The following is a 20,847-nucleotide window of genomic DNA, read 5'->3' as shown; positions in this document are numbered from 1 at the left end:
CCCTGCACAAATTTCTTATCCCCAGAAATTTAAACCAATAGAATGGTTGTTGTTTTAAACTTCTAAGTTTTGTAGCAGTATGTTACCAGAAACAGACAAATAATAGTCTTTCCACTCTCTAATCTTTCTCATCCTTTGCTTTGCATTCCAACCACAAGGCTCTAAAATTCAACTGCCCCCACCAAAACTAGAGATGCTCAAACCCAGAGTTACCAGGCCCATTCTGCTTTCACACGCGGCCCTGCTTCTACCGCAACTGCGTTGGAATTGGGGCAATCGGGTTTTCCTACGGCTCTTTTGGAGCCACCAAAACCAACGACTACATTACGCAGAAAAAATCTAAATCACAGGAGCACGCTTCATAATGCTCAGTTTGTCTATTCAATGACGGAATGAAAGCAAGACGCTTTCAAATCCAAGAAAGTCTTGGGGGAAATTTGCCAGGTTTATTTATTTATTTTGGTGGATCAAAAGCCTTCATCCGACATTTAAATTCTACATATTTTCAAAATCACAGGTTCAACTCTGTTTCCCTTTTTCCTCCTCCACCGCACCCACCTCCCTCCCTTACTGCCTACCTTTCCTTAAGACCCAGGGAATCATTCGGTCCGCCCCTCTCCTTCCCAATCACCTCTTCCTGGTGACGTTTCCCCAGCAGGTTATCTCACTCACTTCCCTCCACTCAACTGTCTAGATCAGTGGTTCCGGAATCAGGCTGACCATCAGAATCAATCTGGGGAGGATCTTAAGTAATAAATATTCCTGTCTTCCTACCTTATTTTTAATTCATTGAGGAGTAGCGAAGTGGACCTAGAAATCCATATATATAGTTCTCAGCCTATTCCCCAAGTTTGACATTTTCTACAACATTTATGTACCTCTTTATCCCTACGTTAGGCGGGTCGATTGTGGTTAATTTCTTCATAACACTTTGTTAATATATTTTAATATTTATTTACTACATTTAAGTATAGTTTAATAATATCAATATATATTTTAGTGACATCCTAGCTCCAGCTGAGCTTCTGTCGTGCCTTACTGGCCTGTTTGGGGAGATGATCTGCGCTGAAGAGAAACCAGAGAGTTGACATGTTTTTTTCGTCTTTCGGAAGATACAGGCTAAGAGAAGTTCGAATGAAACTTCAAAATAAGGCAGAAGATAAAATCATTTAGAATCCCCTAATACATAAACTCATGTCTGGGTTGACGGACATGCGCAAATTAGACTAAAGGCAAACGGTGTTTAGTCTGTGCCTCGATGGTGGAGGAGGTTTGAGGACCTGTCCAGTTGTACGAAAGATGTGACAAAAATGTTAATTCGCTTCTCAGGTCGTGCCCACGCCCATAGATCATCTCCTTCCTGTTCTTTCTGGAGAACTCGGCTGAAAATAGACTCAGTATTCTATGGGAAGGTCTCAGTCTTGCGTCTTTTGGGCTGCGGCTCTAACAGCCCAGAGCACTGGAGGTGCAGGGATCTTGCTGTCAGGGTGTGGAAAATGCCTGGTACCGTGAGTGGGCCCCTTCTGGAGAAGGAGTAGCCAACCCAGATGTCCCGGGTGAAGCCTGTTGGAGTCTCGCTGCCCATCATTAGGCACTGGCACCGACAAGTTGAGGTAACCCTGGCTACAAGTGGACAAAGTGGAGAGTTTGAAGCCTTTAAGGTTTTGCTAGTCCCTTCCCTTGGGGGAAATAGTCAATCAGAATATTGATTCCCTTGCAAGTTACCGTGGCCACTGTTCCAATGTTCTCTGAGGGATTCTGCCAATAGTTTCTTCCCTTCGATCTTGCTTGGATTTTGCCTTCTGTCTGCGTTTTCTACGCAGTTTGGAGACTCCAAGCCAAATACAGTGAGGTTATGTAGAGCAAGGGAAAAAAAGATGACTAGTGAATAAATGTTTGGGTCAAAATTATTGATCACTGCCTGGGTGGCTCTAAACCCAGTCAAAAGCCAAGTGAATAAAAGTTCAAGAGAAGAGCAGTTTTTCTTTTCTATTAAAAAGAGGTAAACGTACGGCTCTTGTCTCAGGTTCGATTCTGAAATACACGAGCAGGACAAAAGTACCCTCTGCTAGAAAGAAACCGAAACGACCCACGCCAAGGGCTCCGTGGCTTAGTTGGTTAAAGCGCCTGTCTAGTAAACAGGAGATCCTGGGTTCAAATCCCAGCGGAGCCTCTCTAACTGGTGTTTGAGTAACTGAATGGTTGCTCGCCCCCTCAGGGAAGTGTTTTTTTTTTCCTCTTAAAATTTAACCTTTACTGATTCCCACCGCCCTTCCCCGTTCGAATGTAACAGGTAGTATCCAAAGGCTTTGGAAACAAAATGGAACTCGTTTAGGTAGATCCGCACAGCACAGGATTCTCTAAAGAAAGCAGAGTAGGACTGTTATTGCACTGCACTATCTACCCTGGTGGCATAGCCCTTAAAAGGTCGGCAGTTTGAATCCACCAAGCGCTCTTTGGAAACCCTAAAGGGCAGTTCTACCCTACCCTATAGGGTCGTTATGAGTTGGAATCGACTCCACGGCAACGGATGTGGTTTTTTTTCTCTACTGTCTCGGATCCCTGGTGGTGGAGTGGTTAGGAGCACATGTGTTAAACAAAAGGTCGACAGTTTGAATCCTCCAGCGCCTCCTTGGAAATCCTATGGGGCAATTCTACCCTATCCTGTAGGGTCGCTATGAATTGGAATCGGATTTGGTTTTGGTATCTATTGTCTTGATATTTCCTTTTGGAAATACAGTAAAACCTGCGAAAGCCGGAACGTGGGTAAGGCAGAAACGTGTTAGAGAAGGAAAACGCAAATATTTTCCACTAAAAGGAGCAATAGAAAAGCGGTAAGACCGCACCTTGTCAAAGGCGGAAAACCTGTGAGACTCGGAAAAACAAGATAGTCCCATCAAGTTCCAGCTCTCACAGGTTTCAGGGTACAAACCACATCTTCCCTTGGAATTTTTCGTGCAGTGTTATCTCAGGTATTTCGATCCTGATTTCATATAAAGATTTAAGAACAACTAATTGAAGTTCAGGGAGGTAGTGTAGAACGTGGGCATGGAATTTAATACCATACTCGCCAGTCTTTCAAACACAGGTGTCTGTGTGGAATGAAGCGCTGAGGTTGGTAGCGGATGTCTTCAATCCAAGAAATTTGTGGAATAATCCTATGAATGTCTATTAATGTTGACCAGGGCCAGCTACAAAATGTACGGCCGCAGTGCGAAGTGAAACTGTGGGGTCCCTTATTCAAAAAAGCAGGGGGAAACGCTGATTAATAAAGTACTAAACTATAAAACTTTTCCTTCCTTCCTCGATGTCTCTCGAGATTGTCATAGTGTTTTTTATTTGCTATTTCGTGTCGTTCTAATGAGAGAAAAATGATATTTTAAATTATTAGCATGCATTTTACTGTTTGTCTTTATTTTGTGCAATACTAAAATTCATGGGGCATCTCTAACACTGCATGCAAATAGAGAGGCAAGGAACGGCCAGCGCTCATTTGCTCTTATTTCTTCTGCTCATGCGCTGTGCTCCGTTGTCCCGCTGGACATCAATTAGAAAATACAAGGCTAAGATACAATTACGAAGAGTTTCAGGAAAAGAAGAGTGGAGCACGGGATTGTACGGGTCGCTCCTCCTTAACGCTGACTAAAACAGCTGGAATGCCAAAACCTGGGTTCAAACTAGGGACTTTTAGATTTTCAGTCTAACACACTCCCAGCTGAGCCATTTCAGCTACTTGGTAGAACTTATTCTTTACCTTTTTTTTCAAGTCTTCGATTGTTTTCAACTTCTGTTTTTGGAAAGTTTCAGATTCCTAAGTGTTGCACTCTGGTCGTTCAATATACTTACCCATTCAAGAAGGCTTGGAATCTACTGCCTTCCACGTTGGTTGGATTCAGTTGATGTAATCCTATTCCTGGCAGTGTGGGCTGGATATGTTGAGGAAGGAAAGAAGGAAGGAAGGAATGAACGAACGAAGGAAGGAAGGAAAGGTGGGAGGGAGGAAGGAGTTTGGGGTGGGGATTAATCTTACAGGATACTTAGATGTGAAAGGAAGTGAAGAGACGGAATACTCTGGAGGAGAGACAATGTCCAGAAAGGGTTTTCTTTTTTCCTCTCTGGTTTTCATTCTAAATTGATTAATAATTACATACTGTTATATATGCTAGATGTAAGTGTACAGTTTGATAAAATTTTCATTTGTATACAAATATAATGTTACAGCGACCCTATAAGACAGGGTCAAACTGTCACATAGGGTTTCCAAGGAGTGGCTGGTGGATTCAAACTGCCAATCTTTGGTTAGCAGCCAAGCTCTTAACCACTGTGCTACCAGGACTCCCTATATGTGTATACATGGAGCCCTGGTTTTATATATATATAAAATCACCCAGGTCAAGATACAGAACATCCCCCAACATCCTACCAAGATTCTTTGTGGTCCCTCCAGTCTATAACCTCCTCCGAAGATAATCACTGTTCTGTCCTCTATCAACAAAGGTTAGTTTTACCTGTTTTTAAACTTCATATAAGTGAACTCATACACTATGTACTGTTTTGTGTCTGCCTTCTTTTGACCAACATTGTGTCTCTGAAATTCATGCAGATTGTTGCATGCAGCAGTAGTTTGTTCTTTTTCATTGCTGTGAATATTCATGGTATGAATATACCACAATTTATCAATATATATATACTATGTTGATGAATATTTGCTTCATTTTAAGTTTTTAGATTTTGTGAGTATTCTTGTATATGCTTTTATGGAAACAAACCCACATTTTTCTTAGGCCAAATCCAGAAGTAGAATTGCTGTTGTACAAATTTATATAAAAATTTAAGTTTCTTTTTTCAAAGTGGTTGTCCCAATTTAAACTTTTTCTGACAATATATGAATGTTCCTGCTGCTCTACATGTTTCTCAGCTCTTGGAAATGACAGTCCTTTTAATTTGAATCATCCTGGTGAAGGTGTGGTAATATTTTATGGATTTAAAAGTGCGTTTCTGTGATGACTAATGGTAGTAAGCGCCTTTACATGTGTTTTTTGGCCACTCAAATATCCTCTTTTGTAAACCTCTCATTCAAGTCTTTTGCCCACTTAGGGGAGTTACTTTTTTTTAATTGAGTTGAAAATCATCTTCTATATGTCAAATACATGTGTTACATATATCTTTTCACAGTCTGTTGCCCTTCCTCTTTTCTTAAGGAGAACGGTGGCTAGAGGAGCATTATAAGCAGAAAGGAAAGAAATAGTGGAGAGAGAGAAATTGAAAGCACAAGAGAAAATTCTGTTCTGAGGCTTTTCCTTATGGAGTCAAGAAAAGACCATTCAGGCATTCCACTGGCAAAAAAGACCTTGAAGTAGCATGGAAAATTCCTAAAAGCAGAAACGTTGTCATTTGGTCTATAAGCTAGTTACATTGCTCAGAGTATAGATGGTTGACAGAATGAAATTTAGTAGTTTCAGACACAGTGGAATTAAATGTGGTGGAAAATCTATATGTCCAACAAAATGTATTCTAAATCCCACCAAAAAAAAGATAATTATATTTAATGAAAGAGCTCCAGAAAAAAACACATTGTCAGGGGAGTGTAACTCAGTGTTAAAATGTAGGATTACAAAATGCTTCCACCTCTATTCTTCACAGATCAAACATTATTTTATTTTCCCATTCCATTACATGCCTTTTCCTGCTCACATAGAAATAAATTGCAATTCCAATAGATCACTTTTAACGCTGCTAGTTTCTACTCAATTGTCCTTGGCATAATCCATAATTCAAGATCACTGAAGCCTGAGGCAACAAGTATTTCACTGCAGCAGTGGGCTCACTCCCATTATTTTTTGTTTTTGGTGTTTGTTTGTTTTTAGTAGTATCATTTTTTATCAGGATAGAAAATAAAGTACACAATGAAGAGAAAAATATGAGACATCACAGCAATTTTCTTTTCGGTTTGCTTTGTTTTTGAGCGCTGTCTAGTACTCCAAACAATCTAAAAGTGGAGGCCAAGAAAACCTACCCTCTGATTTACTGATCTTTGTCCTCCTCCAACCCCTTAACCACCACTGCCTAAAATTAGTTTCAGTCAGAAGTCATAGACAGCAGTGGATAACTTTGTCTGAGGGGAGAGAATAAGCTGAGAACAAAATTTGGAAAAGCACATGAGAACATCCTTTCAATTGGGAGAATGTTAAAGTAAGAATCTAAGGCCTATTAATGGTTTCTACTTCTGGCCATGATGGAGTAACAGTGACAAAATTTACCTTGCTCCTTTAAACAATTAAAAAACAGGATAAAGTAAATAAAACAGTATAAAATAAGCAAAACAAAACAAAAATACATGACAATAGCCAGTATAAGACAATGATCCCTGAGAGAAGGGAAACAAATGAGAGCCCTACAATTGCCCCAGCTTACCACATGAAAGGGATTCTGGGCTATATCACAGGGAGGAGGAATTCAAACATAGTTCAGCTATTTCCTTTAGTGGAAGACAGAATTGAGAATTCAGGGAAGACAAAACAGGTAGAATTCATGGTGCAGAGTACCGAAGGGAAGACAGCTGCACAGAAAGAGAGTTCCAGATATCTGCAGGGGCTTCTGTTTAAATTTTCAGCAGAGTAATGATTGGCATATGGATGTGAGGAAACGACCCAAAGCCATAAAAAAAAAAAAATTACTGGACAGAGCACGTAAAGCAATTCCAAGAGTTCCACTGGTATTAGGAGCAGTTCACACACCCAACAGTCAGAGTGCAGAATTTCTAACAACACGGAGCATCAAGTAGAGGGGAAGAAAGTTATCTCTTTAGTGGGGCCAAACTAACACTAGACTAACGGCTACTCTGGTCCTACCTAGTAAAGTTTTAAATGAAACCTCAAAAGGACTGAACTGTTGTCAAATAATTTCACTGTTTCCCCGGGGGGAAAAAAAACCTCAAAATCGTTTCAAGGAATACACAAAATAATACACCCCTTGTTGTTGTTGTTAGGTGCCGTCGAGTCGGTTCCTACTCATAGTGACCTTATGTACAACAGAATGAAACAGTGCCGTATCATGTGCCGTCCTCACAATCATTGCTATCTTTGAGCCAATTGTTGAAGCCACTGTGTGGTTCTCTTTTTCGTTGACCCCTTACTTTACCAAGCATGATGTCCTTCTTAAGCAACTGATCCCTCCTCATAATTGTCCAAAATACGTGAGATGAAGTCTTGCCATCCTTACTTCTTAGGAGCATCTGGCTGTACTTCTTACAAGACAGATTTGTCCTTTCTTCTGGCAGTCCATGGTATAGTCAATATTCTTTAACAACATTATAATTCAAAGACATCAACTCTTCTTCAGTCTTCCTTATTCATTGTCTTGATTTCTCATACATGAGGCAGTTGAAAATACCATGGCTTGTGTCAGAGCACCTTTGTCTTCAATGTGACATCTTTGCTTTCTAACACTTTAAAGAGGTCTTTTGCAGCAGATTTGCCTGATGCAATAATACGTTGTATGATTTCTTGACTGCTGCTTCCACGGGCATGGATTGTGGATCCAAGTAAAAGGAAATCCTTGACAACTTCAATATTTTTTCTGTTTATCATGACGTTGAATGCCTTTGCATAGTCAATAAAACAGAGGTAAACATCCTTCTGGTATTCTCTGCTTTCAGCCAAGATCTGTCTGACATCAGCAATAACATCCCTAGTTCCATGTCCTCTTCTGAATCCTGCTTGAAATCTGGCAGTTCCCTGTCGATGTACAGCTGCAATCATTTTTGAATTATCTTCAGTAAAATTTTACTTGTGTTTGATGTTAATGATATTGTTCGATAATTTCTGCATTCTGTTGAATCACCTTTCTTCAGAATGGGCACAAATATGGATCTCTTCCAGGTGGATGGCCAGGAAGTTGTCTTCCAAATTTCTTGGCATAGATGATTGAGCACTTAGGCAATGTGAATTTTACATTACTAAGGTCTGTATTTACATTACAGTATTTACATTACCAAAAGCCAAAGTACTACACTGAGTATATCTCACCTAAATGTAGAGACCATTTCAAGAATACATATGACTCACTGAACACTAATGTTTGAAGACAGATGAGTTGTGAAATGACATCAAGGACATAGATGAAGAAAGCAAAAGGTCTTTAAAAGAACACAAAAGAAAGAAAAGAGCAAATGTCAGAAGAGACTCTGAAACTAGCTCTTGAACATAGAGTAGCTAAAGCAAATAGAATAAATGATAATGTAAAAGAGCTAAACAGAAAATTTCAAAGAACAGCTCTAGAAGACAAAGTAAAGTATTATAATGAAATGTCCGAAGACCTGGAGTTAGAACACCAAAAGGGACAAACACACTCAGCATTTCACAAGCTAAAAGCACTGAAGAAAAATTTCAAGCCTGAGTTACAATTTTGAAGGATTCTATGGGCAAAATATTAAAAGATGCAGGAAGCATCAAAAAAATAAAAGATGGAAGGAATACACAGAGTCTGTACCAAAAAAGAATTAGTCAATGTTCAAACATTTCAGGAGGTAGCATATGATCAAGAACCAATGATAATGAAGGAAGTCCAAGGTGCACTGAAGGCATTGTTGAAAAACAAGGCTCTAGGAATTGATGGAATATCAACTGAGATGTTTCAACAAACAGATGCAATGCAGGATTCAATAAAAACTACCAGGCATGCAAAGAAGCAGGAAAATAGGACCCAAATTAAATATAAAAATCGGTCAACAAAACAGACCAAGAAATAACATATGATAGGATCAGTAAATAAGAATATTAAAGCAGCTATTATAAATTTATTTCATATATTCAGGAAGGAAGAGGAAAGCATGAGCATGTTATAGAGACATGGAATATTATATTTTTTAAAAAACCACCTTAATTTGCTAGTGCTGCTGTTATGGATTGAACTGTGTCCCCTAAAATATGTGTTGTAAATCCTAACCTCTATTCAATGGCAACAGATTTATTTTTTTGTTTGATGCCTGTGGTTATAATCCCATACGGGACTGGGTTGTTTTTGGTATGTTAATGAGACAGGAGAAGCGTAGGGTGAATCTTGAGTCAATCTCTTTTGAGATATAAAGAGATTCAACAAACAAGCAAGAAGCAGAGACAGGGGAAGAGAGATGCCAAGCTACATGAAGATCTCCCAGGAGTAGAAGCTAAAAGAGGCAAGGACCTTCCTGCAGAGATGACAGTGAGAGAAGGCCTTCCTCTAGTATTGGAACCTTGAATTTGGACTTCCAACCTCCTTAACTGTGAGAAAATGAATTTCTGTTTGTTAAAGCCATCTACTTCTGGTATTTCCGTTACAGCAGCACTAGATAACTAGTATGAAATTTGGTACTAAGAAATAGGGTGCTGTTCTAGCAGATACCTAAAATGTCGAAGTGATTTTGGAATTGGGTAATGGGTAGAGGTTAGAGTTTTAAGGTGCCTAATTGTAAAAGACTAGATTGCCTTGAAAAGAGTGTTGGTAGAATTATGAATGTCAAAGGCAGTTCTCGTGAGGGCTCAGAAGGAAGTAAGGAGCAATATAGAGAAATTCTCTATTGTCTTAGATAATATATATGGCACCAGCACCAGAATATGGGCAATAAATGTGCTTCTGATGAGGATTTAAAAGAAAATGATGAACAGGTGATTGGACAATGAAGGAACGGCCATGCTTTTTATGAAGGGGCAAAGAAATTGTTTACATTATGTTCAAATGTTTATTGGAAGGTAGAACTTGAAAGTGATGAAGTTGGATATCTGGTTGAGATTTCTAAGCAAGATCTCAAAGGAGTGGCATGGTTTCTCCTTGGGCTTACAGTAAAATGCTAGAGGAAAGAGATGGATTTAAAAATGAACCGTGCAAAATGAAAACAAATCTTAAAGATTTTAAAAAATTCCATTCTACAAACTAGGGACCCATGTCCTGTAATTTTCATCAAGGACATGTATACACAATCTTTTGTTAAAGAGATTAAGCCTGTGACTGATGGACCTAACCAACTACCACAACAGAAAATCCATCAATTTAGTCTGAAGGGGACAGAGAGAAAGAAAGGAAAGACAGCTGTCTGCCTCTTGGAATTCTACAGGCAGGAAACAGGTCAAAGGAGCTATGTCTACTGTCCTCCAAGAAAAGAAAAGGACCATCTTTGGATAAGCTGTTAGATCAAAAGAACTATCAGAAAGAGTACAGGAAGCAGAGGTGCCTCGGTCTCAGAGAGTGAGGTCACAGCCTCTGGGGTCTCAGTGTGTAGGGCCATAGCCTCTGGAGTGTCAAAGGGTAGAGCCATGGCTTACTAGGTTTCAAAGAATCAGATCTTCATCAACTCTGTTCCAGAGTGTGGGGCTGCCATTCACTTTGGCCTAGAGGATGGGGTCAGCTCTCTAAAGCTGAGGTGGCAGGGCTGCCATGCCCAAAGGGCAAAAGGATGGGGCCTTTCAGGGCTGAAGGTATGAGATTACCACTCAGATGGACTGCCCAAAGCCGCCAAGGAAGCAGAGTTGACATCCCGGTGGCCTGGAAGGTGGAGCTGAAGCCCAGGGCTGAGGAGCCTCCACCCAGAATCCAGAGTCTGGAGGGCAGGGCCTGTGCCCAGATGGTCCAAAAGAACAGAAGAGTATTTTCAAGCCTTGAGAGCTAATGTAAATTGTTCTGCTGGGTTTTGAACTTGCTTAGCGCCTGTTATCCCTTCTTTCCCTCCAATATCTCCCATTTGTAATTGAAATGGTTACCTTGCTCCCGTTCCACCATTGTCCTTTGGAAACAGGTAACCTGTATTCTAGATTTCACAGGTTCACAGATGAAGAATTTTGCCCCAGGATGGAATACGCCTGAAGTCTCATCCATATTTGATATAGATGGTTCAGAAGATGAGATTTTGGACTTGGACTTAAGACTTTTGGGATGACGTTATGATGTGAATGTGTTTTGCATGTGGCAAGGACATGAATTTTGGGGGCTAAAAGACGGAATGTTATGGATTGAATTGTGTCCCTGAAAAATATGTGCTGTAAATCCTAACCCTATGGTCGTGGTTATAATCCGATTTAGGAATGGAGTGTGTTTGTTATGTTAATAAGGCAGAATTAGAGTAGGAGTATATCGTGCGTCAATCTCTTTTGTGATATAAAGAGATGAAAAGAGCAAGCTAGGAGCGGCGATGGATAAAGAGAGATGACAGGATACATGAAAATAGCCTAGGAGCAGAAGCTAAAAGAGACAGTGAATTTTCTCCAGAGCCATCGGAGACAGAAAGTCTTCTCCTAGAGCCAGCACCCTGAATTTGGGCTTCTAGCCTCCTATACTGTGAGAAAATAAATGTCTGTTTGTTAAAGCCATCCACTTGTGGTATTTCTGTTATAGCAGCACTAGATAACTAAGATAGCTGCCATAATGTAAATACTGCAAGTCGGCAGTTCTGGAGGCTGACTGGTGGTCTGAATTCAAGGCATGGCTTTAGGGGGAGGTTCTGCCTTGTTGTATCACTATGATTTCCTAGGTGTTCCTTGCATTCCTTGGCATCTTTCTTTGCTATATGTGTTTCTCTGTGTCTATTCTTCTCTTTTTTTGTAACTCAAGAGTGATTAGGTTTAGGGCTCACCTTATTGGGTATGATCTAGAAGGAGTTGAGACTGGAGGAGGTCAGAACATAAATGCATCAAAGAAAACTCTATTTCTAAACAGGATCATACCTACAGGTTTAGGGGCCAGGAATTCAATACATATGTGTTACGCAATTCAATCCCTAACAAAAATCCAACTGAATTTCTAGATGGAAAATATGATATCTGATACGAAAAAATATACCAGCTATGTTTACCAGCAAATAAGACGCTATAGAAGAAAAGATGAGTCTACAATAAAGTAAAAACTATCCAAAATGAAACACAAAAAGATTTTTATTTTTAAACAAGAACAAAGTGTCAGTGAACCATGCAGCTTAGTATATATGTAATTACAGTCCCTGAAGGAGAGGAGAAAAAGGATAAGATAGATAAAATATTTGACAAAATAAACGCTGAAATTTTTCCAAATTTGTTGAAAACTATAAACACACAGGTCCAAGAAGATTAATGCATCCCAAGCACAAGAATCATGAAGATAACTACACCAAGGCACATCATAATCAAATTGGTAAAACCCAGTAATAAAGAGTAAATATTGACTTCTATTTCTCAAAAGATGAAGTAATGGGGACTGGAAAACCCTCCCACCTGAAACAACCAAAATGCAGACAAAATATGTCAAATAAAGATTTTCAAGACACTACATATGAGGCAATGAAAGAGAATATTCCTAAAAAGACAGAAAGCAAATGAGGTGATCCTCATGATTGTCCAGCTTAATGGCTTGATAATTACTTGATTGAAGGTGATGATGATGTGGTTCCTGACCAGAAGGAGTTGAGACTGGAGGAGGTCAGAACATAAATGCATCAAAATCCACAAGACTATCTGCTTACTGGGAGAAACACTAACACTTCTCTGGACTTGCCATTTTTCAAGACATGGAATTTAGGGAAACAGCACAATAGAAAAAAAAATAATGATTTTCACGCTGCACATATTGATAACAAGGTGCTTTCTGGATTTTTGGGGGGGAAGGTATCCTGGAGTTTACTTATAGATACAGCTTGCAGTATGCAGATGACACAACCTTAGTGGCTGAGAGTGAAGAGGACTTGAAGCACTTACTGATGAAAATCAAAGACCACAGCCTTCAATATGGATTACACTGTAACGTAAAGAAAACAAAAACTTTGACAACTGGACCAAAAAGCACCATCCTAATAAACGGAGGAAATATTGAAGTTGCTGAGGATTTCATGCCCATGGAAGCAGCAGTCAAGAAATCACATGATGTATTATATTGGGCAAATCTACTGCAGAAGACCTCTTTCAAGTGTTAAAAAAAAAAGATGTCACTTTGAGGACTAAGGTGCACCAGACCCAAGCCATGGTATTTCCCATCGCCTCATATGCATGCCAAAGCTGGACAATAAATAAGAAAGATCAAAGGATTGATGCCTTTGAATTATGGTGTTGGTGAAGAATATTGAATATACCATGGACTGCCAGAAAAATGAATAACTCTGTCTTGGAACAAGTACAGCCAGAGTGTTTCTTAGAAGTGAGAATGGTGAGACTTCATCTCATCTACTTTGGATATGTTAGCAGGAAAGACAAGTGCATAGAGCAAGACATCATGCTTGGTAAAGTAGAGGGTGAGCGAAAGAGTGGAAGACACTTAACGAGATGGATTGACATAGTGGTTTCAACGATTGGATCAAGCATAGCAATGATTGTGAGGATGGGTCAGAACAGGGTATTATTTCATTCTGTTGTACACAGGGTTACTATGAGTCGGGACAGACTCAACCGCATCTGACAGCACTTAGCGATTGATGATGAGAAAGGCAAGGCTGAGTATAGAAAGTGAAGAGACAGGCTGACTAACTGCAGATCGAAGATACTTAAAAACATGAGTAGAACAAGATCTCCGAGACAGACTACGTACAGTGGTCTATGCGAGAAAGAAAAGTAGAAAGGAAGAGAATGAAGACAAGAGAAAACTCCATCCTAGGACTTTCCGTGAAAGTGGTTTAAATAAAAGAAAGAAAAGCAGGCATTTGGATGGAGAGTAGATCTTGGAGAGGACTGACGGGGATAGAAGGAACCTGGGAGCTGAAACAGTACCATTTAGTCTACAATTCAGTTAACTTTCTTGAGCATAGCTGCAAGAAAAGGATACAGTTTAAACGTTATAGAAGTGATGGAGTTAACAGAATGGACTTTCTACTGACCAAAAAAAAAAAAAAACTTTCCAAAAAACTGCAAAAAACATACATCATATTTCCTAGTGAAAGACAAAACAGCTCCCAGCATTGCCTGGGGGTGTAGCTCAGTGGTAGAGCGTATGCTTTGCACGTATGAGGTCCCGGGTTCGATCCCTGGCACCTCCACGGCTGTTTCACGTTTTTGATCTGCAACACTATTTCTACTGGAGCAAAACTTCGACAATACGGAGTTGGCTCGCCTACTTTTCCACTCTTTGTTACCTTCCGCCCCTCCACTAGTTCTTGATCACAAGGAATATAAACATGGCTGCTGCGACAGCAGAAGGAAGAAATTAAAAGAACAATCTTAGCCACATCCCCAAATGCCACCAAGTGAGCCACCTTTTTCACCTAGACTACGATTTTGCAATATTACTGAAAAGAAAAAGACACAAACGAGAAGAATCATAAGCACCATTTCTTTAGCCATAATAATTAATGCAGAAGACACTAATCATTGGGGGAAATTAAGAGTGCTGAGATTGCAAAAATAGTAGAAGTGATTGTCCTCTGAGGAGCTGGTGTCATTGATGCTGTTTCCTTTCATAGATAGCTTTAAGAGATCTACAGTTGCTGCTTTTTCTTCTCTTAGAAAACTCCACCTTGGAAACCGCCATGTGAGAAATCCAACTATTATAGGACTACCATGTATGAGAAAGCCCAAACTATCAACATGGAGAGAGAAAGGCTAAGAGAAAGCAACATAGAGCGGCACTGATAACACTAGTCACAGGAGTGAAGCCTTCTTGAACCTTTGAGACTAACTCAGCTACTAGCTGAATGCAGAGCAGTAAACAATACCAGTTGATACCTGAGGAGCAGAAGAAATGTCCAGCCTTGCCCGGACCAAATTTCTGACCCAGGAAATGTGAGCAAATGAAATGGGTAGGTTTTTAAAGCCATTAAATTTTGGAATAGTTTGATATACAGCATTAGATGACTAAAACAGTCCCTGATTAGCAAAGAGGACAGATGGGCAAAGGAGAAATTATATTCAACCCATTTTGCAATTACAGCAAGGGCACTTCCTGAAATCTGATCAAGGTGAATACATGTCTGAATTTCCTGGCCAACTCTAAAGTTACTCATCTCATCGTACTTCATTTCCCATCAAATATGGTTAATTGATTCATTTTTATCTTTTATCCACACTATGTCTTAAATTTTCTGAGGCAGTGCACATGCCACTGTTTATGTTTTTGTGCACTATCTCTTGTGTCTTACTAGCAGTTTTGTAGGCAGAGAGAAATGAAGTTGAAAGAAAGAGAACTGGAGATAGAATAGTCTGACCTAGGACTCTCACTTGTTGTGGAAAAGAACCACTCTGGTAGCCTGTAGATGAGCCGCACTTTGAGTGGGCTGACTGGATTGGGAAACAGGAACGGGACCTTTTGGTCTAGGAATTCAGTTATTTTTCTCATGGCCTAGCTGCAAAAAAGAAAAAAAAAGAAAAAAATCTAGTCTAGGATTTTCTGAAAGTGAAGTTAAATACTGTAGAGTAGACTTTGTCCTACTAACTATTAAGCCCTAGAATACACAGGAACCAGAGTGGTGACCAGTTATAGAGAAATTACTGAAGTATAGAGGATTTCCTGGTTGTATAGCTTGGTGGGAGAGCACAGCCTAAGCATGCAGGAAAGGCCAGGTAATCCCAGGCTCCTTCATTATTGTTTTCTCTTTCCCCTTCAATGCTGTACTTCAATAACTTATCTAACTTGCCTTCATTATTAAAATTTCTTTAATCATTTTTATTCCCTGCTCACATCCAAAGTAATTCCATCATCCAACTGATTGCCTCTAGAACTGATTTATTTCAATGACCTGGCAACTACCAACCTGACTGCATTAGCCCAAGTAAGACAAGGAGGAATGAGAAAGAAAGATCTGGCTCACTGAAGATCTCCAAAAGGGGAGGAACACGTGTTACCACCACATAAGTGAGCCCATGCGTCTTTAGTTCCATTTCAGTTTACTGAGGAACAGGAAAGAAAAAGAAGGATAGAAAGAAAAGAAAAAGTAAGAGGCTAACAGAAGGATATCTCTCAAGGAATGCAGTGTTTTCTAAACTCCAAAGTGCCAGTTAAAGTAAAGTTGTGGATGACATTTGGGAGAGCTCCCGAGGAAAGGTCTATACGAAAGGTCAGTAAATTTGGTCAAAACAATTCTCTTTCCTGCAGCAAGTCACCGAACAACAAACACCCTCCTGCACTCACTTTCTCAAGGAGATTTTCTAGAAGTCTAAGGCAAGGAGAATTGGAATTACACGTCTTCAATCTTCCTTGTCTTCGCCAGTAAACATTTTTGTTCCATATTTTGTTCAGCCTTTAAATGAAAACCTGCTGGAATACTTGCATCAGTATCATACGGAGGATCCTGATAAAAAAGCAGAGTGACGCTTTGAACTCAAAATGGAGATCATCAGTGCTACACGCTGAGCTGATGGCATCCCAGTGAGGGAACAACCATTACCTCTTTCTCTCCCGGCCAGCTCAACCCAATCTGCTTTGCAGTATCCAGGACATCCTCCGGTTTATCAATTCATTGATGGCAGGCAGTCTTTGAAGGTTTCCCGGGCTCTTTGGCTTTTCTCTTTGAAATATCTAGATCTATAGCAGCCTTTCCCGTTGTGATAATGGGTTGTTGGAAGGAAGGCAGTTTGACGACTTTGCTGGGTGCTCCATATCCTTGCTCCGCCGCCCTGAGTTTGCGCTTGCCCTATTCACTCTCCTACCCGGGAAAAAAAAATCAGTTATTTAAAATTGATGGAATCTTGAAAATGTTTTTGGTTGTTCGTTTGCTTTTTCCTAAATTCCTTTGTGGACACCATCCTCAAACGAGGACCAGAGATGGAAGTGTGAAACCAGAACTGAGCGCAATCACAGAATGTCTGACGAGTGAATGGGAATAGAGCGTCAGCTGGAAAATGGATGGTGGTGGGGCATCTGACTGACGCAACTTGGTATCGAGTTGAATTCTTCGGTTCAACTAAAGCTGGCGGCTTCCTCTGGACTAAGGAGCACTTCATTTGAGCTAGTATGGCTGGAGATTTGTGTTGGAAATCTGTGATTTTTCTGGCACTTTTCCTGGTGGAGTCAAGTAACTTTCACCCAGTTTGCTGGTGAGTGGACTTTAGAGCAGACTAACAGGAGCGGGAAGGTCCCAGGATCACAAAAGGTGTCATTCGGACTACAATCCAGTTGCCCTTCTCCTCGTGAAGCAGCTAGAGAGTATCCAGTTAAGAAATTTCACCAAGAGTGGAGTATAATCCCGCGGGTTTTCTCTAGCGACCAGAGAAGAAAACACAACTAAACCTTTATAAATAATTTCGAATAACACCTGATAAGTTGGGGGGTGTAGCTCAGTGGTAGAGCGCGTGCTCCGCAAGTACGAAGTCCCGGGTTCAATCCCCGGCGCCTCCAGCTGAGTTTTTCATAACCATCTCATTCCCACACCCGTTCTTTCCATCTGATTTCCCCACCTGTTCTTTCCATCTCATCCCTTCTACTGTTCTTTTGCACATTTTGACACTCTTTTTCCTGCTCACATAAAAAAAAAAAAAAAAATACAATGAATTGCTGTTAACAGTGTACCATTCCCGTCCCAAGCGCCTTAGTGTCACCCAAACTACAGGCATCGACAAAGGGAAGAAGGATGGAAGAGAAGAAAAGAAGGAACCACACCCATCAGAATCTTGTCAGCCCAAAGTATGAGGTCTGCAACCACGTAAATGGACCCATTAACTTGAGTTCCATTTGGCAGTATCATTAAAGAGCAGTACAGAAAAAGCAGACCGGAAATGAGAAAAACTAAGCAGTTCTGCAAAAAAACTTCATGTGTTTCCTTAGTCTTATGAGCACTGGGTCGTCTAAGGAGGAAGAGCACTGGTCCTCTAACGCCTCGCTTGTCTGCCCTCCCTCAGTCGCCTCCTCGGAGAATTGGATCCAATAAGCAGAAGTGCTGGGCCTTAGGTCCCAAGTTTTTCTGAGTAAGTGCGTAGACGTTGGACAAAAATACGGTGGCACTTAGCTAAACCTTTGCCACACGAACATTTAAAACATAATTTGAAAGACTGTAGGGAGCCAGCTCTCAGGTTCGCCAGAATAGCTTAGATGAGCGAGCATTCAACCAACAGATTTTCAAGGTTCCATCCCGAGTTTCCGAAGCACAGGTAATTTTGATCCATATGAACTCGAAGTTCACAGGAGGTTTACGCACAATACATCCACCAACGCCCCACTACCTCCTAAGCCAAAACACCAAGCTGAAATAAAATCGCAGGAGCAACTCCGTCTAGTCGATTCCAATAGAGGATTTAAATTTCTTACCTTCTACATTTCCTCACTGAACTTCAGTTTTTGCTCTAAAAGCTTTAAATGATTTCATAACAGCTAAAGTAATGTGGAACCCTGATGGCGAAATGGTTGAAAAACTTTGCTGTTAACCAAAAGATCAGCAGTTCAAATCCACTAGTTGCTCCTTGGAAATCCTATGGGGCATTTGTACCCTGTCCTATACGGTCACAATCGACTGGATAGCAATGGATATTCAAGTACAACGTGGCTCTATGGTTTAATTGGTACAAAGTGTGTGTCTTGTAAACAGAAGATCCTGGGTTCGATTCCCATTAGGGCCTTAAAGTTTTGGCGCCCTGGTCGCCCAGTGGTTTTAAGAGCTCGGCTGCAAACCAAAGAGTCTGCAGTTCGAATCTACCAGTCACTCATTGGAAACTTTGTGGGGCACTTCTACTCTGTCCAATAGGGTTACTATGAGTTGGAATCAACTAGATGGCAAGAGGTTTTTTGTTTTGTTTTGTTTTGTTTTGTTAAGTGACACCACTGTCTGTTAGTTTGTCCTACTGTGGTGTCTTGTGTGTTGCTATGATGCTGGAAGCTATGCCACTGGTATTTCAAATACCACCAGGGTGAACCGTTGTGGACAGGTCTCAGCCGAGCTTCCAGACTAAGACAGAGTAGTAAGAAAGGCCTTGTGATCTATTTCTAAAAATTAACCAATGAAAACCTTATGAATCAGAACAGAATATTGTACTACTCGCTTGCTTTGGCCATGCCATCAGGAGGAATCAATTCCTAGGGGAGGACATCATGTTTAGTAAAGTAGAGGGCCATCGAAGGTCGGGGAGAAACTCGATGAGATGGACTGGGGCAATAGACTCAACAATGAACCTGAACGTGCTGGCGATTTCGAAGATGATACTGGTCGGGAAACATAACCTTCTATTGTAGGTAAGGACACCATGAATCAGAGTCAGACTGAAGACTTAGGCAGGTAACAACAACAAGGTAAAACCTCATCAAGTGTCCCAGAGGGAGATGGGGCTAAAAGTGTTTGGGGTAGGGTGTGATCGTTAAGGTTGTGTGTTATCGCAGTTGAGGCAAATGTTCAGGCGGTGGAGACAGTAACCAAACACAACTCTTACAGAGAAGTGGGGCCAGGAGGGTCACTCTGAGGAGTCGACCCTGGCTTCAGTCGCAGGAGTTTACTTATAGTCAATACAGCAAGCAGTGAAGCAAATAACAGAACAATGGGCTTTGGGTGCGGGCAAGGGAGAAGGAATTCAGGTAAACAAGCCAATCAGTAAAGGGACAATCGGTTTGGGGAAACAAGTCATGACACGTCTCAACATGTTGGGGACAAGTCTCAACATGTCGGGGACAAGTCTCAACATGCTGTGCAGCATAGAGGCCTGTGGGGGCTGCAGTTGTCAATAGTGCAGCCATGTTTAAATGGCATATATCCCCACATTTCCCCCCTTTTGTTTAGTTAATGAAATAAGAATCAAGAGGGTTTCCACTGGTCCAGCAAGTGTCTGGTAGGATAAAGTAAAATTTTCTCTACGAGATAAAGTCTAAGATTATCTCAGCTACTGTCTCCACACCTCAGGGCCTGGAGTCTTAGTGAGTCCTTGTGAGCCCAGCTATGGCTGGGGCACACTCCATATATTTAAGGAGGAGAAGTAGCATAGCTATGAGTAACACCTGGACTTAGTCTCCTAGATGGCGGCCATAGCAGGCTCTTTAAACTCACAGTGCTGGTTTTCCACCGGATACCATCTGGTTCTTCACCAGATTACTAAGTAAGAGTGATGCTCTTATCAATTGCATAGCCGGAATAAGCAGACTCAATGTTCCTTTTAGGTGTGTAAGACAATAGAGGATGATCTTATGAGGATAATATAATCCTCTGCACTAGTAATATCCTGATTGTTGGACCCATGGGTTTCCTCTGACTCTCATTTTGTCAGGTAAACACTAACTTTTAACATCCACTGAAATTATTATTCTTAAAGGTTTGCAGATTTATATAGGCTCAAAGATTCATTAACAATCAAACAAGCAATGATTTACACAGCTTCACTATTACTTGCAAGGGAATCACTAATAAGGGCAATTTACACATCATAACAGATATAACAATCAAACAAACACTGATTTACACAAATTTACTATCAATTGGAAAGCAATCATCTAACTTAGAAATCTATCTATACAGAAGCATCTAACTACGAGAAGCAGAAAATATAGAGGAATTTACACATAACAAATTTTCACTGGGAACTTACTGATTAGGCAAATACAGGTAATTACTGATTATCAAAATAATAACATAGGAAGGGCCTTCTTAAGAGGAGGTCTTTATTTTTCCCATCTCCTGTTTAGGTAACTGGTAGCGAATGGTCCAGGCATAGAAGGCCGACTTCTGTTGGTGATGGGAGATCTTCAGGGAGTAGAGACATCGGATGACTATAAGGAGGCACAAGACTATTAAACATCCTATAGCAAAAAGGATCCAGACACGGAGATTGAGTCCAGAGAACCAATGCGTGGGACTGAGCCAGTAGGCAAAATCATTAAGTGTGTTAAGTGTAGCCTTATTAGACTCTGATTGTAATCTCAAGAGCTGTTCTTGTAATTGAAATTGTAATTTTTGAATATCACCTTTCAATGGAGAAGTGAAGCTAGCCAGAAGATTATTTTTAACATCCTTCCAGG

The 20,847-nt window shown here is 40.6% G+C and overlaps 3 non-coding genes across 3 annotated transcripts; all 3 read left to right on the top strand.

Annotated features, from left to right (window-relative positions):
* Positions 1-2,099: 2,099 nt before the first annotated feature.
* TRNAT-AGU (transfer RNA threonine (anticodon AGU)) lies at positions 2,100-2,173 on the top strand. Its single transcript has one exon. It is a non-coding gene; the product is annotated as a tRNA-Thr (tRNA).
* Positions 2,174-13,891: 11,718 nt separating this feature from the next.
* TRNAA-UGC (transfer RNA alanine (anticodon UGC)) lies at positions 13,892-13,963 on the top strand. The gene has a single exon. It is a non-coding gene; the product is annotated as a tRNA-Ala (tRNA).
* Positions 13,964-17,184: 3,221 nt separating this feature from the next.
* On the top strand, positions 17,185-17,256 carry TRNAA-CGC (transfer RNA alanine (anticodon CGC)). The gene has a single exon. It is a non-coding gene; the product is annotated as a tRNA-Ala (tRNA).
* The last annotated feature ends 3,591 nt before the right edge of the window (positions 17,257-20,847 follow it).

Source organism: Trichechus manatus, unplaced genomic scaffold (genome assembly GCF_000243295.1).
Source record: "Trichechus manatus latirostris isolate Lorelei unplaced genomic scaffold, TriManLat1.0 scaffold00180, whole genome shotgun sequence".
In the NCBI taxonomy this organism is placed as follows: domain Eukaryota; kingdom Metazoa; phylum Chordata; class Mammalia; order Sirenia; family Trichechidae; genus Trichechus; species Trichechus manatus.
This window is presented reverse-complemented; position numbering and strand designations above follow the sequence as displayed.